At 37.4% G+C, this 19,675-nt stretch overlaps 1 long non-coding RNA gene across 1 annotated transcript in view; it reads right to left on the bottom strand.

The window, feature by feature from the left end:
• Positions 1-1,351: 1,351 nt before the first annotated feature.
• LOC129626962 (uncharacterized) overlaps positions 1,352-19,675 on the bottom strand; it is a 62,231-nt gene continuing 43,907 nt past the window's right edge. Inside the window, exons 4-9 of the long non-coding RNA XR_008702337.1 lie at positions 18,364-18,455; positions 11,712-11,807; positions 9,818-9,877; positions 3,537-3,591; positions 2,539-2,603; positions 1,352-2,207 (exon numbers count right to left, since the gene is read on the bottom strand). This is a non-coding gene — a long non-coding RNA (uncharacterized LOC129626962). The remainder of the gene's footprint in view (positions 2,208-2,538; positions 2,604-3,536; positions 3,592-9,817; positions 9,878-11,711; positions 11,808-18,363; positions 18,456-19,675) is intronic.

Raw genomic sequence — 19,675 nt, 5'->3', positions numbered from 1 at the left:
GGATGGGGGAGCCTGGTTGGCTGCCTGGGGTTGCACAGAGTCGGACATGACTGAAGTGACTTAGCAGTAGCAGTCTCTCCCTGGTTGATTTTCATTTCCACAATCCATCATCTATCTTGCTTCTTCACATCTTATTTATATAGTGTGTGTATTCCCCCAAATCAGGAAAAGTTCAAACTGTGATCTGAGTTTTCAGCATCTATCTCTGATTCTGCATTTGAGTTATCCGTTAGAATTACCCAAGGAATTTTTTAAACCAATGCCTGAGACTCAACTCAGAGATTTTTATTCAGTTAGTTTACAGTGGGAACTATTCATTGGTATTTCTTAAAGCTCTTCAGATATTCTAAAGGGCACCCAAAGTGAGAACTACTGAAGCCACTGGGAGTGGTGGGTGTAACGAGAACAGGGCCAACACCAATATTCAAGATACAAGTAAAGGATTTGGAAAACACTGATCCAGAGTTTTAAAAGTAGGAGGAAAAAGCAGATTTTTAAAATATCAAGAAAGAAAAATGACTGGAAAGTAGACATAGAAATGTCAGGATACCAAGCATGGTTCAAAACGTTTATGAATTTCTCTTGTGTTATTTTATTATAATAAAATGATTAATACAGTCCTGATAGGCTAAGTTAACTCCAGAGCTGAGAAGGAACTCAAGAATCCATTAGGACATGATTTCATTCACATCTTTGTATATTTACCAACCCTATCATAATATATTGAGTGCCTACTGTTTGTCGTTCATGCTAGAGAATGAACAACACAAAATTCTTGCCCTAAAGGAGCATTTTTTCAAATTGGGTGTGACAGACAAAAAATAAGCAAGTGCATAATGTGTCAGAAGTTGGTAAATAATATGAAGAAAAGTAAAGAAGGGAAAGGGGAAAAGGAACACTAGGGCAGGAGTAGGAGATGGAATGTGGAGAGTATTTTTTAAAAGGGTCAGAAAAGGCTTCACTGGTAAAGTTTCCTTTGAGCAAAGACCTGAATGAAGTGAAGAAGCCAGTCATGTAAATGAATACCTGATGGAGCAGCGACAGAACAAAAAGCAAGTGAGAGCATGCTTGAGGATTCTAAGGTACAGCAAGGAGGCCAGTGCAGCCAGGACGAAGGAAGTAGGACATGAGGTAGAAGGAATAACAGGAGAAAAAATAGGGGTTTTCGGAGTGGGTAGGAGAAACTGTGACAGGTAGTGGTTCTTTATCTTACTTCAGAATCACCAAGAGAGACTTTCAAAATACCCATGCCCAGTCCACACCCTCAGAGATCTGTTTGAATTTAAGAAGGAACTCAAGACAACAGCAGTTTTCAAATGCTCCCAGTTTATTGAGAATAATTACTGTAATGATTTATATGGATTATAAGTCACTTAAATTCTATAGATTTGCTCTGAGTGAGATGAAAAAGTCATTGAAGGGTTTTAATGAGAGAAGAGGCAAGATCAATATTTCAGTTAGTTCATCCTAGCTGCTCTATGGAGAAAACACTACAGGGCAAGGAAGGACCCATTCATACCACCTATCACTATTTTGAACATTTTCTTTAGTGAACATGCGTAGCTTTTGTATTAATAACAGAAATTTCACATTTAAAAACATCTAAAAATATATTGAAGGGCTATATATTAATAAGCAGAGTATTACATTCTCTATTATTAACCCATTCTTCCAGATGTCTTTCTCAAGGAAAAACTTTCATGACAGGTAGTGGATTTTATATTATTTGGCTAGGGTTACTAAAACAAAGTATGGCTTCTGCCCACAATGCGGGAGACCTGATCCGATCCATGGGTCAGGAATATCCCCCGAAAGAAGGAAATGGCAACCCACTCCAGTATTCTTGCCTGGAGAATCCATGGACAGAGGAACCTGGCAGGCTACAGTCCATGGGGTTACAAAGAGTTGGACACAGCTGAGTGACTAACACTGACTGACTGTAACAAAGTATCACAAACTAGGTGGCTTAGAACAAGCAGAAATGTATTATTTTACAAATCTACAGGCTGGAAATCCAAAATCCATGTGTCAGCAGAGCTATGCTCCATCTGAGACTCTGGGTAGAATCCTTACTTGCCTCTTCCTAGTTGCTGGTGGTAGGCAGTTCTTTGGCATTACTTGGCTTGCAGTTTCGTCTGTCCCATCTTCGCCATCATGTAGTTGCCTTCGTATCAGCTTCCTTCTTTGTGTATATTCATGCAGATTTCCTTTTTGTAAAGACACAAGTTATATTGGATTAGAGCACACCTTAATCACTTCGTTTTTGTTAGTTAAAGCTGCAAAGATCCTATTTCCAAATAACATCATATTCTGAGGTATTGGTGGTTAGGACTTCAGCATATCTCTTTTTTGGGGAGGGGAGCACAATTCAACCCATACAGATTGGTCTTTAATGAGAAATAATATAATTGATACCATGCACTACGTTCTCTATCAAGGCAGAAATAGACAAAGAAAAAAGTAGAACTATTCTCAAAAAGTTAATAAAAGTCTTGAAATAAAGGATGATTACCCAGAGAAGGATAAGAATTTTATTACCCTTAGAAGCATATTTTTTGATTCTCCCACTTTTTCCACTTCAGCAGACACTTCTCAGAAAATGACTAAAATGATGAAAAATAAACCAGCTTGGTGACTTTCCTTCATGGAACATGAATTTTCAGTGCTTTAGTGAATTTACATTTATATCTGGATCCTTGAGCCTTTATGGCCAGTAATTCCTTACACAAGTTTGCTGAAATTAGGGAAGTTATCCACACCTTTCAAATTGGTTTCACAATTCCAGGGGAGTGGAAATTAGAATTTAATTAACATTAATCAGAGAGAATATGGAGGTCAGCCTATGGACATGTTTAAAACATGTCTAACTTGCTGAAAAACTTAATTTTACCTAATGAAGGCCTTTTTTTTTTTTTTTTTTCAGCAGCAAAATGAAAAGTTTCAGGCTGACAGATAAACTTTGTAGGGTGACTGAACTTTGTTGAATGCTGGCTTTGAAAACCAGTAGCAAATTCCATAAAGAAAAATCAGAGCAACATAATTCTTAGCCTCAACCTATCCCCCGGCAAAGCAAATCCTTATCAAGAAGCCACTGGTGACCCAAGTAACCAAGTTGAGCTGAAGTTAATGTGTTTGTATATATGCTGTACAAGGAAAGTGAGCATTCTGTCATGAGACATAGAGCAAAAGAAGATGAGGAACAAACACCTACTTCTTGATATATTATCAAACATCGGGCATGGAATTACTCTAAAAGTACACACAGTGAAGTATAAACTGTGTTTGACCCATCTATTATCTGGAAGTTAAATATCTTCAAATTCATTTACTCCACTAATCAGCTGCTACACATTCTTTCTCCAGCTTCTACCATCTGCTTTTAATTAACAAAACAATCAGCATTCCAAACTGCAATGATAAATAGCTAATCATCACAGACTTTCAGCTTACAGGTGTAATCAAAAAGAAAAGAAATAAACAGACTTACTTAGTTTCAAAGAGTTGAAATATGAATCCAGAATATTAGCAAAAGTTACCTTATTTCTTTGACATCTTGAGAGTTTATAAATGAAATCCACTCTAAGTAAACAGCTATAAAATAAATTTGGGTTAACAAGATTAACAAATAGTGTTATTTTAGGCTGAATGGTTGAAATAAAGTTAAAACGATGCCAACTTTTCATGGAGAAAAGTTTAACTATGAAGAAAATATCACCTCCTCCAATACCAACAACTGAAACTCTATACATCAGAAGTTAGATAGCATAAATATTTCAACAACTAATGAGATAAGTTTACCTTTGTATTACATTTACATTGATTTTGGTGAAAAAAAAAGAACAACAAATGCCTACTTTTTTTTCAAACAATGCAAATCAAGGTCAAGAGAAAAAGAAATGAAATTAACATTCATGAGTGTCTACTAGGTATTGTATATCACAAATTCAGTCCTATAAGCAGCCCTGTGGAGATTATTTCCCCCACTTTAAAGATAAGACGACTGAGCCTTGGAGATAAAATTCAAGTTAAGAATCAAACTCAGGACAGTCTGTGATTGATAGATACCTTCTACTGCCTGATTAATACCTGATAAATAGCAAAAATCTTTATAGGAGAAAGTTTTGCTGTATTTGTATAAGGGAGACTACTAGATTGACAAGTATTGGTGTTCAAAAAATAAGCAATTCACTTTTCATTACTACATTCCTCATCAAGGCTAAAGCCTAAATGATTATATGTAGAGTTTGTGCGTATATATGTATATAATATATATATATATATATATTCTGAAATAAGACAATAATAATTTTTTAACCTTCTGGATATATTGTTTTTTAATTTTAACAATGGTAATTCCATTCTCTGAGAAAGTTGCTAGTTGCAGATGATCAGCATATCACTTCATGATCAGTTCCCCTTCTAACAAAGCCAGTGAGAGATTATAAAGTTTTTTACTGGGCCTGTCAATTCCATAATACAAGACAGAAATACTTTCATTTGGGTTCTCTAAGATTCAAGAACAGCTCATTTTTAAAGTGATAGGAAAATCTATGTATTAAATCATCTGTTATTTTTGTTTAGTCGCTAAGTTGTGTCCAACTCTTTTGTGACCCCATGGACTGTAGGCCACCAAGCTCCTCTGTCCATAGGATTTCCCAGGTAAGAATACTGGAGTGGATAGCTGTTTCCTTCTTCAGGGAATCTTCCTGACCCAGGGATCAAACCTGTGTCTCCTGCATTGCAGGTGGATTCTTTACCACTGAGCCACCAGGAAAGCCATATTAAATCATAGGTTTAGGCAATTCTTTCATTTCAGCCCACTAAGAAAGGCTGATCCTTCATGGTACTCAGCACCATGTCTGTTGAGGATATATTTTGAAAAAGACAAAAGAAGAGTGAATAGAATTGAAAAGGAAAGGAATAGAGGGATCCAGAGGAAAAGCAACGAAAGCTGAAGTGGATTGTCAAGAGAAAGGTGGGGAAGAGAAAGTAAAAGAAATGGAAGAAGAGGCAAGGAGAGAAATGACCAAAAGGACTTTGGAGAAAGAGCGAGATGCTTAAAGAGATACCTTAGGAAGACATTTATGTCATGTAAGATAAAATCCTTTCCTCACTCTCCCTATGACATCATCAGTAAAATCCTTACCTGTAAACACATTACTCCAGACCACCTCAGCCAATACCCAAATGCCAGGATTTTTTCCCTTTCAAGAACCAACCAGGGGCTGTTCACCCGAGCATAATATCCCAAAGGGACAGCAGCTGTTGCTACTCAGCTTCTCACCACAGCACCGTGCAGAGAAATTTTTGCAAAAGAGCCAAAATCCCCCTTAGGATTCTCAATAGAGGAGGTGTCAGGTAGAACCCAGAGGCCAGTCTACACTGGAGGCGGCAGATCGCTGACACCACCTTATTTCACTGTACTTTGAGAAAGTTTGTTGATTTGAGGAAGAATTTCTATGTACCTGAGTAGCATGCATTCCTCTCTACCTTTCTTTCTGATACACATTCTTGTAAGGTACTTGTAAAATAAACCAGAGGAGAACAACATAAGCCTTCCTCAGTCTCATCCTATTTTTCATCTTCCTGGGATGTGGCCATCACAGCACTTTATTAAGACACTAGGAGACAAGAGATGAGAAAATAAGGAAACAAGCATCCTTTACCTGGGTGACCTGAATGTTGTCCCATGATTGGAAACACATTTGAACACATGGAGGTACCCAATTAACAAATATGATAGGACCTCCAATAATTATTACTAAGTCAGCCAACCACTTGAGTGGGACCTTGTTAGTCTCTGAACCTGTCAAGGACTTACAGTCTCATATGTCTTTTACCCTGTAATGTGGGTTATGAAGTATGAAGGTTAATCACAGTTACTAAATTCAGGGGAAGAAAAAAGAAGCAGACTGAACCAGCTGGGATGTAACAGAGAGATTTTGGTGACACAGAGTTAAATGATGAAGTTTTCTTTGTTAATAAAATGAAAGTGGTTGCCTCCCTACCCTTCCATTTTTAAGGTGTCTCCTTAAAAACAGGCCTAATAATAGGCCTAAGAAGAGACCTCACCTTTTGATTTTGTAGTGTAAAGTCCAGACCTTCTGACCTTTGGAACTGTAAACACGTATCTCCAAAATGAACAGAGTATTTTTCAGGAGGTAGCAATCACAGGTACCATCATTTTTCCCTTGAGGCAATAAGAGAAGTTTCTTGTTCTTTTTCTGCTTTATTGTGTACATTTGTGTGAAATTCTCTTTGTACCTTGCAGGTCACTTTCATCTGAACTTAAATGCAAATAAGCCATTCCCTAGAGAAGGGAACAGTTACCCACTCCAGTATCCTGGTCTAGAGAATTCCATGGGTTGTATAGGCCATGGGGTTGCAAAGAGTGAGTGACTTTCACTAAATGCAAATAAATCTGCTAATAATTTTCCGATATTAAATTGTGTTCTCTTTCTCTTCTCTCTTTTCTTTCTTTATCTCTCTTTCAATATATTGGTACAGAGAGGACTTTTACAGTCAGGATTGTTTTATTTCCCCAACAATGACTACCAAGAAACAGTTATACATGCACTCAGAAATCCAAAAAGATAAATAATGGGATGAGGCTTGAACAGTTGGGTGGCTGGTAATATCATTTACTACGTATGTGTTAGTTGCTTAGTCATGTCTGACTCTGTGCAACCCCATAGACTAGCCCACCAGGCCCCTCTGTCCATGGGATTCTCCAGGCAAGAACACTCGAGTGGGTTGCCATTTCCTTCTCCAAAAGGAACTATAGAAAGCAAGAAAGTGAAGTCGCTCAGTTGTGTATGACTCTTTGCGACCCCATGGACTGTAGCCTACCAGGCTCCCCCATCCATGGAATTTTCCAGGCAAGAGTACTGGAGTGGGTTGCCATTTCCTTCTCCAATCATTTACTATAAACAGTCACAAAAGAAGAAAACAGTTTTTTCACAGAGAGCAGAACCTTAGTATGGGAGAAGAATTTAACTACCAAACCTCCTTCTCTTATTTTAATCACTTCTAATACATCCTGGGTTTCTTCCACACCCAGTCAATGAGATGCCTTGACTTTTCATCCACTGAAAACCTCTTTGAAATCTATCTAATTTTCTTCATTTATAAAGTTACTATGTCAGATCATATCGCCATCATCTCTCCTCTTCTAAGTTTTATTACTTTTGGTTTTGTTGTGTCTCAAACTATTTCTCTACACAGCTATGAGTGAGATTTCTAAAACAGAAGACTTCTGTTTAAAAACATGATGTATAAGGATCTCCTTCATCTAGCTCCTGCTTATGCTGCCAGCTAGATGTCTCATGACTTGAAAACTCTTTCTCCACTTATTAAATTTTTGATCCATCATACTATACTGAATGTTACTTGAAATCATTATTCTGTTCTCTAGAATTTTGCACTATTTTCTTATTCAAGACCATTCATCTGTATCCCTTTCTCTGTTCACCACCCTCTTCCTCTCAAATAATCACTACTTTCTGTTCTTTATTTAGGATCAACTAGAATGGATCTCTTCCTCCTGAATTTCTTGTCTGATTCATCCACAGTAATCCTAATTTCCTCTTAGCACCTTGTTTTGATCTAATCTTTGTTACACCATATTATATTTGCCAATTTATACCATACTAACTTTTTTCTTTATACTATCTTTTATACTGTAAGATCTGTGAAATAACTCAATAAGTGTATTTAAGTAAAAAGGTGAATTTCTAGGAGTAGGGCTGGTTTGCATTCCAACTTGATCCAAGGCTGAAAGCAAGGTCAACAGAACCCAGCTACTTTCTGGTCCTCAACTCTGCTCTCTCACATGGTGGTTTCATTCAGGCTGCTCCTGCTGACAAACATGTCTGACTACAGGTCAAGGTCTATATTCCACAAGCCCAGTGGGAAAAAGTAGCTTTCTCTCTCTGAAGTCCCAGCAGAACTGGGACTGTTCTGATTGAGTGCCATTCTGCTCTGATTGGGCCACATACCATTCTTGAAGTAATCACTCTGGCCAAGGAGAATAAGATGCTCTGACTAACTGGGCTTGAATAACATGCTCATCCCTGGAGTCAAAGATGGAGTTCATTCTGAGAGAAACACACGGAATAGAGGAGGCACTTCTTCAGAAGATCATAGAGTACCAGTAGGTACCAAAAGAAAATTAATGCAAGCTGGGAAGCAAAACCAAAACAAAACAAAACCAACTGTCCACTATAGTAAACAAATTACATGGCTGTGTAAATCAATATATTCTGTGGCAAGATAAGAAATGACAGCTTTGCAGTTTAATCCAGCTGCAGACACTTTAAATTTATTTTTGTATAATGATTTAGCTAATCTTTCTCTGTAAATTAGGTTTCTTTGAGAGCTAAATTGAAATTCATTCTGGTTTTTAGAATTCTGCATAATAAATGGAAACATATTTCTAAACTGCATGTGATAGCTTCCAAAGAGAATTTATGACTATACAGATGTTGACTTAAACTTGTATTTTCAGTATGATACTTTGAACTTGATTGAATTTCCTCAGTAAGTTGAAAATATGAAAAAAAATTGGGGGAGGAATGGCTAATTATGGGTAATAAAGGCAAGAAATAGCAGTTTTCATGTAATTGAAATTCTAAATGATTAATAGTCATTTAAGCATGCAAAACAATGTATCATATGTGATTTGGTTGACAGACTTAATTTATAGTAAAAAAAAAAAAATTAAGTTACCTTGACAAACCAGAATGGAAAAGTAGAAAGGGCCAATTTACATTCAGCAAGAAGTTCCAGTTACTTCTTAACAACCAAGAAAAGCTTTAAACACACTTTCCCCCCTTCTGGAAAATTCAGTAGAACTTGGCTTCTCAGAGAAAAATCTCCCTCTTCCAACACCTTTTTGTGATGAGAGCAGGCTGCCAAGAAAGCTCCCACAGATAGAAAGAAGTCTGAAGAATGTCTGTCTTGAGTCAGGTATTATAATTAGTTTTGACACCACTTTCACAGTAAGGCTCCTTAATCCTCCTGAAATTTTATACAGGGATAAATTAAGCACCTGCTATGTTATATACATTATTCCAGTGGTCTCTTTAATCTTTCCTGTTCACGCTTTAGGAGTTAGAGTTATTTCAGCTATGGACATGTGGACTACCCTAGAAGCATCAGAAAGATTCTTTTCATACTTAAACACTTTCATCAATAAAAAGACTATGTTCACAGTTTACTTAGCTATATAATACAAGAGATTCTGTTCCCCAAAGCAGCATGATAAATCAGAAAAAAAGCACTGAATTTGGATGTCAAATGATTTGTAGCTGAAGTCCACAGTCTTGGCCTTAACATTTTTGTGAGTTTTTAGAGTTTCTGCATCTCCATAGGGGAGAGAAAAAATGTCTTGTAGAATTTTTGTGTAGATGGAAAGCAGATCAATAATGGATGCAAAAGAGGTCTGTAAGCTATAGGTATGCAGTTTCTGCCTTGATACATCCCTATAATGAACAACTTGAAAATTGTGGGACCCAAATGTAAGTATTTGAGTCAAGACAGATTTGTAATATACATATAAAACTGCCAAGTTGCAATGTAATAATAATAGTTGACATTGATTAAGCACTAGTTGTATGCAAGGTACTTTGAAAGTTTGCAAGTCTTCCATTTTCAGACCTGGCAACAATTCCATAAGGTGGATAATAGTGTTATTTGTATTTTTCATGCAGAAGGCCAAGGCTAATAAAGATTAAATGATTTCCCCAAATTCACACAACTAGAAAGTGAAGTTCTGGGCCTCAACACAAGCCACTTCACTGAAAGTCAATATTCTTACCTCTGCGTAGCTTCTTCATCCATACAGATTGAATGACAAAAGATATGGTCCTGAACCAACCTAGATAGCATATTCAAAAGCAGAGACATTACTTTGCCAACAAAGGTCCATCTAGTCAAGGCTATTGTTTTTCCTGTGGTCATGTATGGATGTGAGAGTTGGACTATGAAGAAGGCTGAGCGCCAAAGAATTGATACTTTTGAGCTGTGGTGTTGGAGAAGACTCTTGAGAGTCCCTTGGATTGCAAGGAGATCCAACCAGTCCATTCTGAAGGAGATCAGCCCTGGGATTTCTTTGGAAGGAATGATGCTAAAGCTGAAACTCCAGTACTTTGGCCGCCTCATGCGAAGAGTTGACTCATTGGAAAAGACTCTGATGCTGGGAGGGATTGGGGGCAGGAGGAGAAGAGGACGACAGAGGATGAGATGGCTGGATGGCATCACTGACTCGATGGACGTGAGTCTGAGTGAACTCTGGGAGTTGGTGATGGACAGGGAGGCCTAGCGTGCTGCGATTCATGGGGTCGCAAAGAGTCAGACATGACTGAGGGACTGAACTGAATTGATAAATATGAAATTAAGTCACAATAAAGAATCATCATCAACTCATAGGGAAGTAGTCAATCATTTAATAAACAATTTCCGGAAAGCTGACTTTTCAAAAATTTTATCACAGTCTCATACCTCAGACATTTAAAAAGTGAAGTAATCCAGTCACTTTTTATCTATGGTTTTTCCAGTAGTCATGTATGGATGTGAGAGTTGGACTATAAAGAAAGCTGAGCACTGAAGAATTGATGCTTTTGAACTGTGGTGTTGGAGAAGACTCTTGAGAGTCCCTTGGACTGCAAGGAGATCCAACCAGTCCATCCTAAAGGAGATCAGTCCTGGGTGTTCATTGGAAGGACTGATGTTGAAGTGGAAACTCCAATACTTTGGCCACCTAATGTGAAGAGCTGACTTATTTGAAAAGACCCTGATGCTGGGAAAGATTGAAGGCAGGAGGAGAAGGGGATGACAGAGGATGAGATGGTTGGATGGCATCACTGACTCGATGGACATGGGTTTGGGTGGACTCTGGGAATTGGTGATGGACAGGGAGGCCTGGTGTGCTGCGCTTCATGGGGTCTCAAAGAGTCGGACATGACTGAGTGACTGAACTGAACTGAAGTGAGAATTTTAAAGCTTTTGAAGTCTTATGTGTGCTTGGTCATGTCCAGCTCTTTGCAGCCCATGGACTGTAACCTGCCAGGCTCCTCTGTCTGTGGAATTTCCCAGGCAAGAATACTGGAGTGAGTTGCCATTTCCTACTCCAGAGTATCTTCCCTACCCAGGGATCAAAGTGGTGTCTCTTGAGTCTCCTGCATTGGCAGGCAGATTCTTTACCACTAGCAATACCCGGGAAGCCCTTTTAAGTCTTAAGCCTTTTTAAAGCTGAATGATGTTTCATCGTATGAATGTACCATATTTTGTCTATCCATTAATCTGTGGGTGTACACTTGGGTTGTTTCAAACTTTTGACTGTTGGGAATGATGCTACTATGAACATCAGTGTACAGATATCTGTTCGAGTTTCTGCTTCAGTTCTTTTGGGTATATACCCAGAAGTGGAATAGCTCAACAATGTGGTAATTCTATTTTTAGTTTTTTGAGGAACCTCTATACCGTTTTCCATGCATACTGTACCGTATTCTTAATTGTCATGGATTTAGGGTCTGTCTTAAGACTTCCTTGTAATGAAATTCTTGGAAATTGTTGGAAAACCTTCCTAAATCCTCCATCTCAGTTAATGAGATTGCCCTGTCATTAATTGATTGGTAGCCTCTGGTCTTCTTTACCCCTTGCATCCATTTGATAACTAGCTAATATGTTCTTACAAATGTTTCTAAAGTCACCTCTTTTTCTTCATCACCACTGTCGTTGCCTCGGTGTGGCCAGCCTTCATCAATTCTAATCTGATCTGAAGTATTTTCCTCTTCTTTCTCTGTCTCCTTAGTATTGTCAGAGAGGCAAATATGATTATATCATTGCTTTTCCTCTCCCCCACCAACATCTTCAACTGGACTTCTCAACCACAGTGGACTTTGTCACAGATAAAGCATGTAAATAATTCTAAAACATTGATTTTCTTCAGTGAGAAATAATTTAAAACAATAATTTACATATTAAAATAAGCACATTATATTATATAATAGAAAGTAAATTTGCATAAAATTTAAACTAGGCTTCTGACATGAGGACGTTGGATTACATGGATTACAGTGCCACAGCCTCAGAGTTTTTATTTCTTTATCTATGTCATTGTTGCTGTTTATTTGCTAATTTGTGTCTGACTCTTTTGCAACCCCATGAACTGTAGCCCACCAGGCTCCTCTGCATGACATTTTCTAGGCAAGAACACTGTCCATGAGATTTTCCCGGCAAGAACACTGTCCATGAGATTTTCCAGGCCTTCTCCTTCTCCAGGGGATCTTCCCATCTCAAGGATTGAACCCAAGTTTCCTGCATTGCAGGCAAATTCTTTACCACTGAGCCACCAGGGAGGCTTCTACCTATCTATTGTTCAGTTGCTAGATGGTGCAGCCCCATGGACTGCAGCACATCAGGCTTCCCATCTTCCGGAGTTTGCTCAAACTCATGTCCATTGAGTCGGTGATGGCATCCAACCGTCTCATCCTCCAGCATCCCCTTCTCCTCCCACCTTCAATCGTTCCCAGCATCAGGGTCTTTTCCAATGAGTCAGCTGTTCGCATCAAGTGACCAAAGTATTGGAGCTTCAGCTTCAGCATCAGGCCTTCCAATGAATATTCAGAGTTGATTTCCTTTAGGATAGACTGGTTTGATCTTCCTGCTGTCCAAGGGAGTCTCAAGAGTCTTCTCCAGCACCATAGTTCGAAGGCATCAATTTTTTGGTGCTCAACATTTTTTATTGTCCAGCTCTCAGATCCATACGTGACTATTAGAAAAACCATAGCTTTGACTATATGGACCTTTATAGGCAAAGTAATGTCTTTGCTTTTTGCTATACTGTCTAGGTTTGTCATAGCTTTTCTTCCAAGAAGCAAGAGTCTTTTAATTTCATGGCTGCAGTCACCATCCACAATGACTTTGGAGCCCAAGAAAATAAAGTCTGTCACTGTTTCCCTGTTTATATATGCTATGAAATGATGGGACCAGATGTCATGATCTTCATTTTTTGAACATTGAGTTTTAAGCCAGCTTTTTCACTTTCTTTCACCTTCATCAAGAGGCTCTTTAATTCCTCTTCACTTTCTCCTTTTATCTCCTTGCTGTCCAAGGGACTCTCAAGAATCTTCTCCAGCACCACAGTTTGAAAGCATCAATTCTTTCGTGCCCAACCTTCTTTATGGTCCAACTTTCACATCCATACATGACTACTGGAGAAACTATAGCTTTAACTATATGGACCTTTGTCAGCAAAGTGATGTCTCTGCTTTTTAATATACTGCCTAGGTTTGTCATCTCTATGAGCTCTCCTTTGAATTAACACTTGCCTGTATCTCTAGACTCACTTTCTGCCACATCAATGCCTTATTTTTCAGTAATATCAGGTCATTTGTGAGTCTAGAACGTCGTCTTACTATTTCATGTATCTGTATTTCATGTGCTGTTCTTGGGTTTCTCCATCCTGTCATCCTGCCCAAGCTGTTCTATGCGGTGAACTCCATTTCCACCTTTCTGCTGCTGCTGCTGCTAAGTCGCTTCAGTCGTGTCTGACTCTGTGAGACCCCATAGATGGCAGCCCACTAGGCTCCTCCATCCATGGGATTCTCCAGGCAAGAACTATCTCTATCCAAATATGGTTTCTTCTTTGAAGCCTCCCGGACTTTCTCCTCTATCCTCCCCCCTTCAGATTGCTACTTTGTATCTCTATTGTACTAACCACTGTTCCTGTTAAATTGTGCACTGCCTTTACCTTAAAATGTTAATATTTTGAGACTAAATTATTAAAATCTTGGTTTCTAAAAATGGTCTACATGGATTTCATCTCAGTGCTATCATTTTCTACCCATGTGACTTTAAGCAGGTTAACTGACTTCTCTGCACCCCAGTGGTCTCTGTAAAATAGGGGAAATACTGGTATTTTCTTTATAGTGTTGTTGTTACGGTGTCCCTTACATGGAAAACAATCAGCACCCCTAAGTGTCACCTACTTTTGTGTGCTCATTTTAGAATCCTCAGAACTTGCCACAGAGCAAGTGTTTGGGATATGTTTACTGAAACAAATTCAGTTTCCTTCTTATTATGTACATATTTTTGTCCTTCAGTTGTCTCTTTGGCCAAAAGAAAAGTATACTTTTTATAAAAAAATTGAAATTGTGGTGGCTGAGAAACCCTGGTATTTCAAATTATTTTGCATGTCCTGGCCTAGAGTAGTGGTGGTGGTATCATATCATACCACCTAAATTGAAAGCAGAAGGTAAAGAATTGATTATTTAAAAGGTAGTTTGTTTTTCATCCTGCTATCAGAAAAAGTGGTCCAAACCTCCACACAGGACATGAAAATAAGACCCATACTTGGAGATCCATCTTTCAGAGTTATGAAAATCTGTTATACATTTGTTGAAAGGAAAGTGTGTTTTTGGACAATAACTCCGTATAGAGAAAAAAGACTGCCAGAGTGTGTGTATAATTGCTTGGACTGCTAAGGGTTTTGTTCAGGGTCTTGAGATTAGTGATAGATGAGCCTAAAAGGACTGCTTTAAATAAACCAAATATCTTGGATTAGCATCACTGGACTTAGAGCCCCCTGGGAAAGGCCTGTCTCCCATGATTTCCAGTATACTCCACTTCCAATGAGCTGGAAATACCACAAGAAAACCACTGTTCTCACGGTATTTTTGCCTTTTCCATTTCTGGTTTTAGCTAAGAGAAAAAATAGTATGTGCAAATAAAAAACGGCATGTGTACATGACAGAAAAATCAGAGCATCCAAATGTTTGATCTTAAAACTAAATAGAATTCACACTAGTTTCAAATAAATTCAAATAAAATAACTTTAGTCACATTCTCCTAAGTTTCATTTAAGTAAATGTGTGCCTACAAGTGAATCAGATTAATTCAGCATGACTGTCATGAAATTGTATTGCATTTGCATTGATTGAAAGCTAAGTGGTAGAAGAACTAAAATTGGTTAATGTTTCTAAATTTTTGTTTAGAGATATTTACTTAGACTACTTCCAAAAATGCTCTATAAATAAGTAAGCATATTTAAATAAATATTTGGATTTTTTAAAAAAGAGGTTGACTTTTGTCTATTTACAAATTTGTTAGAATTTAATTCCATGTTTAGATTATGCTTCAATAAAATGCAGCAAATATTTATGGATCACATAGGGTGTGCCAGGAAGAGTGCTAAGAGCTGGGGATATACTTAAGGGTACTGTTGACATTCAATGAATGTTAAGAAATGCAGTTGTCTTTGAGTATCTGGGGTAGGGGCGGGGGGAGTTGGTTCCAGAACTCCTTGAATACTCAAGTCTCCAACACTCCCTGGATGCTCAAGTCCTTTGTATAAAATGGCCATAGTATTCGTGTATAACCTATGTACATCCTCCCACATACTTTAAATCACCTCTGGATTACTTAAATAATAGCTAATACAGTAAAAAATGCTATGTAAATAGCTGTAAATACTATGTAATTGGTTGCATAACTGTGGCAATTTTAAGTTTTGATTTTTGGAACTTTCTGGAACTTTATTGTTTTCGAGCTGCAGTTGGTATAATCCATGGATTTGAATTTGAGAATACGGAGAGCCAACTATATGTGCAGTTAAGAATATTTTACCAACTATACTTCAATAAGAAAAATTTTAAGTTAAAAAAATTCACATCAACTATACTTCAGTTTTTTTTTTTTTAAGAGCATATTTAGATAGAGTAACCAAAGGAACGTGAAGGAGAGGACAAAGGGAAACAATACAATGCCAATTTTTCAAGAACAATTTAAAAGTATGACTTTCCTCAGTGGTGTGCTTAATGTTTTATATATTATTAGTAGCAGAAAAAAGTGATTAAAAATTGAGCGAAAATAGTTTGCTATAACAAAAATCTATTATTCACTGAGTCTAAGGTTTAGATAGCAAAAACAACATTTAAAGGATTCATATCTGAGAGACAGATGAGTTCATTAGAAAAGTTTACATTTGTAGCAAGTCATGGAGGATCAACACTTTGTCATTACTCCCTCATGAAGGGCATTAGCAGTATATTTATTGCATAACATGAGTAGAAGTTTCTCTCACGATATAAACACATATTAACTATTTGTCAGGTTATTACCTTCAGGTATTAGTTGCACCAGTTTAAAAGTAAAGCAGAATAATGTTTCCTATTTGCCCGCATAGCTATGTCTCCTAACTAATGACCTGGATTCAGGTTAACAACCAAATAAAATATCTCTACCTTCTCAGGGATATAGCAGTTCCAATGGCTCACAAAAATACCTTGTTCCCATGCAGTCTCTGCCTCTATCAGAACAGCAAATAGCAACCAATTTTGATACACTTGCGTGGGCTGAGACATTAACAAGTGACTCATCTATCCTCACGTAATATAGTTGTCAGATCTTAAAATCAGTGTCTAACTTCAAATAAAACTCCTGAGATCTGATCTGTTCTTGCTCAAAAGTGCATATTTCCCCCATGGGAAGAAGAAAAAAAAAAAGAAGGAGTACTCATCAGGAAAGAGTAAGAATGTCAGTGGTAGAAATGAAGAAGAAGAAGCATCCCAACTGTTCAGGGGAATCTCTTTAATAGCCACAGGATTTGGGAGGTTGTTGGGATTGTGGCATGTGGTCTCTCTGGGCATGAGCTGGGAACCAGGGTTAATTTGAATCATCTGGTTGCTAGAAGCAACTAAGACCCTGGAGAAGATGGGACACTACCACAGGAAAATAGACTTCTGATTACTTTGTATCCTAACTAAATTCCCAGGCTTAATTGGCCTGGGGAAGTACCCATGACATAAGTGGCTGAATTATCCACATCAATGTTTTCCTGTAGTTAAAACAATTAATGAGTATTGGAAAACATTATAACAGATCATATTTCTTTTTCTGGGGAAAACCTGAGATTTGTATCAGAATACTTTTTTTGTATTCCTAGTAAGTCATTAATGCCTATCATCTGAAATGTCACTTTTGCTAGAGACTGCTTTATAAATGAGCAATTAGAACTTACTGAAGCATTTTACATGAAGCTCATTTAATTGATGAGTGAACTAACGTCTATCAAGTTGTGATTTTTCCTCCCTAGAAAAAGCATAATATGACATTAGGAGACATAGTGCAGAACTTTACTTTTGTATGAATGTCATGACCCAGATGAGACTATTTACCTCAGAAACAAAATGTGAAATACTTTGGTAGATGGATGTAATAGCCATTTTATACTCACAGCAACCCATAACACTATTTTGGTCCCTAATAGTGGTTATCATAAACATGAAAATCACATTTCTTTATTGAACAAAATTCAGGATATTAGCAGAGATAAAACAGTTTCAAAAATTATGCAAAAAATTGAAGGAAAGGTGCTTTTTAAATAAAAATGATTAGGTTTTCTCTCTACCTACATAACATGTAAAATGGATTGTAATTATAACACGAATTTAACTTCTCCTCCACAGTCCTATTCTTCAATTGACACAAATTGATGTATCACAGTAATATTTGTCTTTTCTCATTTGATCCTCAAGGGATAGAAATAATCCACATACTTATCCTTGCATGATAGATAATACTAAAATTTCCAAACTTGAAGATCATAGCTTCACAAGGGAAAATTCCAAGTAACCTCTAATCAAAACACTGATTCTTTTCCTGTTTCTTTTTAAAGCATTTTTTAGGATTAAAAACTTTCTTATATTGATAAAATTTTGGTGCTGGAACATGATTAAGATAAAGCTGAAGTAAAATGGCTCAATACAGAGAAGTGCTTTCTTAACAGACAAGCATCCTTTCTCTGGAATCGAGTGGACTTGCAATCTATTGATATCAACTGCTTTAGCAGAACAAATTCATGAAAGCTTCACACATTGAAATTGGCACATTTTAAACCTTTATATCTTCTTGTCTCTGTTTAGAAAGAGTCATATGAAACAGGAATGCTATCTTCACGTGCAAAGGAAAAAGAAACACGCTCCTTCTTGGAAGTTCTCAATGAATGTAAAAGTAAGTGAAAGGTTCCCTCCAGTGCCAAGGGAAAGCTTTGAAAGCAGAGGAATGTTTTGTTAAGATTAGCGCCTTGCCTCCTGGCAGGACAACCAAGGACACATTCCTCTATCTCTATTCTTTGCCATATCCTCTCTATTCAAGAATAAAATCACTTTAAAATCACTCCATGCTCTGCGGTGCTGAATACTCTACCTAGAGTTGAGAGGAAAGGAGAAAGAACCAGGACCCTGACTTCAAGGGACATAGTATGAAGGAACATAGACTCATGCAACCACTTCTTAAGATGGAAACTCATCATTCCCTGACTCTGAAAGGTGATGGGCCCCATGAACTGTATGAAACTCTTACTGGGTGAAGAAGAGACATTTATTCCATATTCTTCTGTTTCTCTGTTGAAGGACTCCACCTAGATGAACATTCCACTACTTCTTTCTCTTCACCTAAGGAAAGAGAAACAAAATATTTGAATGGGGAGTTTCAAAAATGTACCACATATCTCATCATGCTCCATGGGACCCATTCCTCCTGAGATCTGCCAGGCAGCTGAGAGAGTGTTTTGTGCATTGCTCCATCTGTGCACTTGGAAGTCTGCTCCAGGGAGGGAAGCCCAGGATTGGCTAGCTTGCCAGTACTAGAGGTAGGAGCTAAGTTTAATTATAGGATAAAGGATTAACAAGTCCATTCCCCCTCAAATGTAAATATGTGTTCTAGAATCAGCTTTGTCACTGTAACAAGACAAATATTATTTATTTTGATAAATATCAATCAGAATATCCATGAGATTAAAAAGCCAAAAGGACTAACTCATACAAGAAAACAATCAAGAATCTTGACTATGAAGTTTGTTTAACAGAGTAGTGACCAAAGGCACAATGATAGCTAAGAGATGTTTGTCACATCTAAGCATGAATGGGGAAAGGATGAATTTAATTAAGTAAATCAACTTGAGGATATTTAATGGAAAGCATTTTCACCATGGGAACTCAAAATAACAAAGAATAATCCCAAGTGAGATGGAAGATCTTCTACTTTGGAAGTAAGCTTTATAATATAAATATGTATTAAATATTAAATAAAAATAGATTGTATTTACTCAAGAGAAAAGAAAGAATATGCCCATACAAACACATGCACATAAATGTTTATAGCAGCTTTATTTGTAATAGCCAAAAACTGAAAACAATCCAGTGTTCATCAACAATTAAATGAATAAACAAATTGTGATATATCCATACAATGGAATACAATTAATCAATAAAAAGTAATGAGCTATTAACACATGTGATAACATGTATAAATCTCAAAATAATGATGCTAAGTAAAAGAAGCAAGACCAAAACAGAGTTCTTGGTCTCTGACTCCATTTATGTATAAATCTATAAAATGATCAGTGGTTTCAGAAAAGGGAAGAGGATGAAAGGGAGAGAGGGTAAAGAGATATAAGGAAAGGTTTGGGGCTGATTTATATGTTCAGGAGGTGATTGTGATGATTTCATGGGAGGTATACATATGTTAAAATGTATCAAACTGTATGATTTAAATATATGCAGCACATTTTATATCAATTATACCTCAGTAAAGTTATTTGGCACCCCACTCCAGTACTCTTGCTCATGGACGGAGGAGCCTGGTAGGCTGCAGTCCATGGGGTCGCCAAGAG

Source organism: Bubalus kerabau, chromosome 14, assembly GCF_029407905.1.
Source record: "Bubalus kerabau isolate K-KA32 ecotype Philippines breed swamp buffalo chromosome 14, PCC_UOA_SB_1v2, whole genome shotgun sequence".
NCBI lineage: Eukaryota > Metazoa > Chordata > Mammalia > Artiodactyla > Bovidae > Bubalus > Bubalus kerabau.
Note: the sequence above shows the minus strand (reverse complement) of the source record. Positions and strands in the feature narration are given on the sequence as shown.